The sequence below is a fragment of the Camelus ferus genome, chromosome 13 (assembly GCF_009834535.1).
Source record: "Camelus ferus isolate YT-003-E chromosome 13, BCGSAC_Cfer_1.0, whole genome shotgun sequence".
NCBI classification, from domain to species: Eukaryota; Metazoa; Chordata; class Mammalia; order Artiodactyla; family Camelidae; genus Camelus; species Camelus ferus.
In genome coordinates, this window is record NC_045708.1 from 68,188,897 (window position 1) to 68,196,582 (window position 7,686).

Here is a 7,686-nt window from a genome sequence, read left to right on the forward strand (position 1 = left end):
ATGGCTATTCTAACTGATATGAAGTGATATCTCATTGTAGTTTTGTTCTGCATTTTTCTGCCAATTAGCAATGCTGAGCAATTTCTCGTGTGTCTATTGGCCATTTGTATGTCTTCATTGGTGAATTGCTTGTTTTGGTCTTGTGCCCATTTTTAGATTAGGATACTTGTTATTTTGATATTAAGTTGTATGTGCTGTTTGTGTATTTTTTAAATTAGTTCCTTGTCGGTCTCACCATTTGCAAACATTTTCTCCAGTTCTGTATGTTAACTTTTTGGTTTTTTGATGGTATCATTAGATCTGCAAAAACATTTAAGTTTACTTAGATCGCATTTGTTTATTTTTGCTTTTATTTCCATTACCACAGGGGCTGGTTCAAAAAATATACTGCTGTGATTTATGTGTGAGAAGTGTTCTGCCTGTGTTTTGCTCTAGGACTTTTATAGTATCAGGTCTTATGTTAAGTCTTGAATCCATTTTGAGTTTATTTTTGTATATATGATGTTAGAGAATGTTCTAACCTCTGTCTTTTACAGGTAGCTGTCCAGTTTCCCCATCACCACTTACTGAAGAGACTGTCTTTTCTCCCTTGTATATCCTTGCCTCCTTTGTCATAGATGAATTGACCATAATCGTATGGGTTTACTTCTGGACTTTCAATCCTGTTCCATTGACCTATGTGTCTGTTTTTGTGTCAGGACCATATTGTTTTGATTACTGTAGCTTTGTAGTATAGTCTGAAGTCAGAGAGCATGGTTCCCCCATCTCCATTCTTCTTCAAGATTGTTTTGGCTCTTTGGGTTTTGTTTTTGTGTTTCCATACATATTTTAACATTTTTTTTTTGTTTGCAACTCTTGTGAATAATGTCATTGGTAATTTGATGGGAAGTGTATTGAGTCTGTATATTGCCTTGGGCATTATGGTGTTCAGGTCTTTATTCTTCAAATATTTTATTTATTCCCCACTACTTTGTCCAGGCACCCCAGTTCTCCATGCATTAGTCTGCTGGAAGTTCTCACACAGCTCACTGTTATGCTGTTCAGTTATTCAGTCTACTTTTCTTGTGTTTCCTTTTGCCTGTCTTTTGTTATCATGTCAACAAGTTGATTAATATTTTTTCTGTAGTTTCTAATTTGCTGTTAATACATTCCTGTGCATTTTTCTTCTTAGAAATTGTATTTTTTACCACTAGAGGTTTGGCCTGAACCTTTCTTATGTGTTCTATGTGTTTACTTAGCATGCTTAATATTTTTTCTACCATCTTTAACATATGGAGTATGGTTATGTTAGCTGTCTAGGATCCCTTTTTAATAATTCTGTCATAAATGTTATCTCTAGTTCTGTTTCATTTTTTTAAATGTAAAATGTTTTTTTCTTTTATATTGTGCAATAGGCAAAATTATGAAAGTCAATAAACTTTTTAAGAAATTCACATGTTGTAATTCCTTCCAGTGCCCATCCCCTTACTTCCTCCTATGTTTCTGTCATAATCTTCAGGACAGCCCTTTCAAAAAGAATTTTTGCTCAAGCTTGAAATTTGTATACTGACAGGCATATGTAGAATAGTTAAACAAGATTACACTGTACAGCACAGGGAAATAGATACAAGATCTTGTGGTAGCTCATGATGAAAAAGAATGTGACAATGAATATATGCATGGTCATGTATAACTGAAAAATTGTGCTCTACACTGGAAATTGACACAACCTTGTAAACTGACTATAACTCAATAAAAAAAAGACAAAGCAGAAATAAACATAAATATATAATTAAAACAAGAATATTTGCTCAATCAACTGTTTTCCTGTCATTCAGTCCATAATTCTTTTAGTTGAGCTTCTTTGACCTCTAGTAGAACACGGACACACTTCTAAATCTCCTCACTTGTAACCTTTGGGATCCAGTTTCCTCAAGCAGGTTACTTTAGGATTATTACATATTTGGGGTCAGGGAAGATGGATCTTCCTGGTTCTGAGTTTTCAACACTTTCTAATCATGAATTAAGTTCAAATCACACAGATCACAGTCTGGAACAGCACTGATTGTTGAGATATGATAATACCTAAGATACAAAAGGGTTTTTTAAGGTATTTTCATAGTTTATTTAGCAGCTCTGTCTTGTAGCTCTTTCCCACAGATCTAACACGCAGTTCTCTGAGGAAAGGAAACCACAGTTACTCTGTGAGGCGTTTCCAATGATGTAGGTCTACAGAAAAAGCCCCATCAGGTGATTCTCTTTTTTTAATTGAAATATATTCATTTTACAATGTTGCATTAATGTCTGCTGTACAGCATAATATACCAGCCATCCATATACACACATATATTCATTTTCATATTTTCTACCATCATAGGCCCTTGCAAGACATTGAATATAGTTCCCTCTGCTATACAGTAAACACCTGTTGTTTACTTTATATAGAGTAGTTAGTATATGCAAATCTTGAACTCCCAATTTATCCCTCCCCACCCCCTTCCTCCCAAACAACCATAAGTTTGTTTTTCATTCTGTTTCTAATGATTGATCTTTCTTCTTCTTATGGGTATCTTAGTTAGCCATAACAACCCTAATAAAATAATGCTGACTGGGTGGCTTAAAAGAAATAATTTTATTTTTTCAGTTTTGGATGCTATAAGTCCAGGTTAAAGCTCTGGTAGAATTTTGTTTCACATATCCTTTCCACAGTCTGTGCATCTGGGGCAAGACAGAGAGGGGAGATGGGGAGAGAGAGACAGAGAGTGAGCGAGCACACTAGTCCTTTGACAAAGATTCCAGGTGCATCAGATTAGGGCCTTACCTTTAGACCTCTTTTAATACTAAATACCTCCCCAAAGGACCAAATACTATCACAGTGGAAGTTAAGACATTAACATATGAATTTTGGGGAGACACAATTTTTCAGTCCACATTATGCATGCTATTTTTTTTCTTTCTTTGCATTCTTGGTAATTTTTATTAGATGTCAAACAATATGAATTTTACTTTATTGGGTGCCAGCTATTTTTATGTTCTTCTCAATATCCCTAAGCTTTGTTCTGGGATGCAGTTAACTCATTTGGAGACAGTTTGATATTTTTGAAGCTTTCTTTTAAGCTCTGTTAGCGCTAGACCAGAGAGACCTTCACTTTAGGGCTCATTTTGCTCCCCTCCTGAGGCAATAACCTCCTTAGTGCTTTATATAGTGTGCTGGGGATTGAGGTTTTGTACTGTGGTGAGGGGGAGCATTTCTGGCTCTGCATGAGCTCCAGAAATTGTTCCCTTTGCTCCTTTTGGTGGTTCTTTCTTTATTTTTCAGTAATTTCTTCATTCATATGCAGTGATTAGAACTGTGTTGAAGACTCAAGGAGGAACTTTTGCAGAGTTTTGGAACATTTTCTCTGTAACACCATCTTCTCTGCAGGACTTTGTTCTGTGAGTTCTAGGTGACTTGGACTCCACAGACTCACAAAGCCCCCTCCTCAATTAAGGGAGACCACCAGGCTCCCTCTGGGTTCTCCCTTCCTGTGCAGGGGCTGGGAATGCCCTCCAAGCAGTGAGTCAGGGCAGTGGTCAAGCTCATTCTCATTTGTTTCTCATCACTCAAGGGTCACATTCCAGTGCTTCCTGATGTCCACTGTCTGAAAACTTTTCATATGTATTTATGTATGTTTATGTGTCTCTGTGTGTGTGTATAAATTTTTTCAGGATTATTTTTAGTTGTTCCAAGTGGTCCTTGCCGGTTTGAGCATGAAATTTTCTTTTAGAATGAAGAAAAGTTCTTCCCAGTGTTTCCTTCAGCTTAGTCTCTCCATATAGAAGATATTTATGACCTTTGAATGATGAGATGACTGACCTGAATGAAATGATCCCACTTATAAGCTCTAAATATTTATGAATAAGGGGTGTATTGACTCTTTGTGGATTTGGTGACCTGTTTCTGATAGTTATTAAAAGATAATTTAAAAAAAGAAAAGAAGACTAATGAACTTAAATACAAAACAGAAATAGGCTCACAGACATAGAATGCAAACTTGTGGCTGCCAGGGGGAGTGGGAGATGGAAAGGGACAGATGGGGAGTTTGAGATTTGTAGATACTGATGGTGTATATAGAAGAGATAACCAAGCTTATACTGTAGAGCACAGGGAAATATATTCAAGATCTTGTAGTAACTCAGAGTGAAATTGAATATGAAAATAAATGAATATATGTATATATATACTCATATAGGACTGAAAAATTGAGCTGTATGCCAGAAATTGGCACACCATTGTAAACTGACTATAACTCAATAAAAAAAAGGTAATTTAATAAATAATATGTTTGTATATTAATGAAACATGTTTTACATCTAGTACTTCCTAAAGCCACTTGGTATATTGCAGTTTATCTCCAGAGAACCTTGAGATATATTTCTGTGTCAGAGTTTCCTGTTCCTCTGTGTTGATAGCCTTACATGTTCATGGTAGTCACAAAAGACAGTGTTAACTTTAGACACTCTGACTAATCATTCATGCATTGTATCTTTTTCTGAAAAGACTCAACTAATATTTCTGACCCTGTATTCATAACTTTTGGTATTCCCCACAGCGTGATTGCTATGGGAATTCTTTACAGATGGAAATATTATAAAAGTTCTATACACCAATCTCCAGAAATGGAGCTTTTCTTTACTAAAACCTATGAAATACAAAAAGGAATTCCTTGCAATGTGAACTTCTATTTTTTAGTTATTAGCCAGGTAAATGAAAACATCTTACTATGATCTCATTGAGATTAGATTTTTTTGTTTTTCCATCAGAATGGACAAATTTTGCCTTTGCTCTGTGATTTTGGGGCTAGATGGTGTTGAAATGTGCTCGAAGTGCAAGCAGTGGGACCCTGTCACTGTCCTCCCACAGCTCAGTGCTCACTAATGGTCAACAAGATGTTTGCTGAGGAGTTCAGTTCATTAAGGGATTTGTATTTTCATAAGGGATCTGACATTTAAAGCCACTTAAAATCTAGGGGAATGAGTGCTCACTGATTCATTCCACATTTTTGAAGTATCTCTGAGGCCCAGGGTCAGTTCCAGTGCTCAGGAGGTGAAGGAAGTCAAACCTTTCCTCACAAGGAAGTCTCTGTACAGTGGAGAAAGTCTTCACATAAACACACATGGTGCATTTCACATGTCAAGAAGATGGGGCTTAGGAGAAGCAAGTTTATGGGGAAGTCCTGCTGGCCTCTTAGAAATGCCACACTGGTGACCCCTCTGCCCTGCCTTCTGAAGAGGCTGGTGCTGTTTGCAGATGACAGATGCTCTGTGTCTACAATGTGCTAATAACAACAGTTAACATCACTTGAGTGCTTACTATGTGGCAGGTTGTGTCCTAAGCATCTTACATAAAATATCTCATTTCCTGGTCACAGTCAGAGTTACTGTCCTCCTGTTGTTACAGATGAGACATAGAGAAGTTAACTAACTTGCTAGGGTCACACAGCCAGTGGTGACGGGGCTGGGATTTGAACTCACTCTCTGGACCCAGTGTCCATGTTCTAGTATGAGGCTAATAATAATAATAATGTTGTTGTTGTTGTTGTTATTATTATTGTTATTATTATTGTTAACTTGATTTCCTCAAATATCCCCAAATCCATCCACCTAAATTCCCATCTCTGTTTTGCACTTCCATGAGGTGACCTCCAGCAAGATCTCTGTGTGACCGAAATGATCAGTTTGCAAAGTCTGGGATACTTGCTGTCTGTCAAACTCATGAGGCTCAGAACGGTTCATGCAAAATGATAGGATAATGCTTGTTCAGTAAAATCTATAAATCAAATCAACACTTTCTAAACATCTAAGCTTTTTGACTTTTCTTTTTTCAGTGAATGAGTTAGTCACTAGAGGCAAGCTGTTAGAGGTATTGCTAACTTTTCCATAGTTAAGAAGTAGAAAGCTTAGTAAAGACAGTATTTTAATGTGAGCTTTTCTCCCAGTTCCCCTCATTATGTAGAGACTTATTTGTTCTCAATTAAATTCTATGTAATAATGATAATAACTAACACCACTTAAATGTTTTACAAATTTTGCATTTGATTCTCACAAAACACTTCGAGGTAGGCGTACTGTTACTATTTCCATTTTACAGATCAGTAAACTGAGGCACCAGAAGATTAAATAACTTCCCTATGGCCCCCCCATATGGTGTGGCTCTGGGGTCCATGATCAGAACATGATGGGTTAGCATTTCTTGGAAACACTCTTAGGTTTTTGGAAGCAATAGGATACAATGGAGGAGGACCAGGATTTGGGCCAAGATGCTTCAGTAGACCAGCCTGCAAGAGGTGTCATTGGTGTTCTGAGAAAATAGGGAGGACCATGTGGTCTTTTAGGTAAGGAGACACCAGAGTTTGGAATCTGGGGAGTCAGGTTGGACAAGAGACAGATGTAAGATGTTGGAGCCGAGGGGATGTGCAGCAGTCAGCTCTCCCTGGGAGGCTGGCGCAGACAATGGCTCAATGTGACTAAGGGGGCTGCAAATGTGGAGCCACCAGCTGCCTGGGAGGACACACTTGGGGAGGCCAGAGACTGGAATCAGGGCTGAGTGTGACCTGAGTTCTGCTGTGGAGGAGATGATGGTGTAGTCTCCCTCAGATCAGAGCCAGGCCCTGCAGGAATTTATGACACCTCAGGCCAGGTCATTGCATTATCAAGGGTCCCTCCCATAGGCCTACCCTACTGACAGCGATCTAGACTCTGCTGAGTAACCCTCCATGGTTTGCCAGAATTTTCTGAGCACTTCTCCTATATTTTGCTCCCAACATGGTTCCAAACACCAGATTTTTTTTCCACCCTTTTAGTCTGTACCAGCCCCCACTCCATGTTGAACAGGACCGATCAAATGTGAACATAAGTATCCCCAGCCTGAGTCAGACATGAGCACATTCCATATAAAAGCTTTTTCATCTTGGTGCTTTGATTCTCCAGTTGGTGAGAGTTTTGCTTACACTTGGTAGCAATAGATTTATATCAAGGGATCAGATGTTGTGTCAAAAATAGTTTATACGTCAGTCTCCAAACTCCTTACCTACATAACTGAGTAGCTCTGTGGTCACATAATGAAGCTGTTAGTATTTCCTGGGAATTAGATTTTCCATCATTAGAAGAAAACAGAATAGGGCCATGGATAATTATTTCAGTGCAAAGGCTGTCCTATTTCTGGTAGTCAGATGTTGATCTTGGGGAGAATTCCTTTTCCCTTTCATCACCCAGTTCTCTTAGGTGACAGAGGGTGGGTGTGCTGCATTACTGTAAGAGCTTTGCAGGAAGAAAATGAATTTTCCCGGATGGTTGAGTGGCTGTGGAGCCAAATATAGGTGTTGGAGCTGATGTACCCTGTACATTTCAACACCCTTGCTCCTTCCATCTTTATCTCCTGCCCACTTGGGAGGGCGCCACATCAGAGCCAAGTGAAGTTTGCTACTTTGAGAATTTAGGGTGAGAATAAAACTAGGTTGGCTTTCTGGTAAATTTTAGCTTTTACATTTTGTGATACTTTTGGAGACATTGTTACAACTTCTGGAGTAGTGAAAGTAGTTGTGATATTAAGCTTTCAGTGTTGGATGAAGGTTTATGGACAATTACGTATTCATGTCTTCAAGAAAAATAAAGCCAAGAATTCTCAGCCTTTCCTGTGTCAAGTTTGAGCGGCCAATTTCCTCTCCT

General features: G+C 38.3%; 1 non-coding gene across 1 annotated transcript; it reads right to left on the reverse strand.

The window, feature by feature from the left end:
* Window positions 1–2,113: 2,113 nt before the first annotated feature.
* LOC116668353 lies at window positions 2,114–2,241 on the reverse strand. The gene has a single exon (XR_004325523.1). It is a non-coding gene; the product is annotated as a small nucleolar RNA SNORA18 (small nucleolar RNA).
* Between the last annotated feature and the right edge of the window lie 5,445 nt (window positions 2,242–7,686).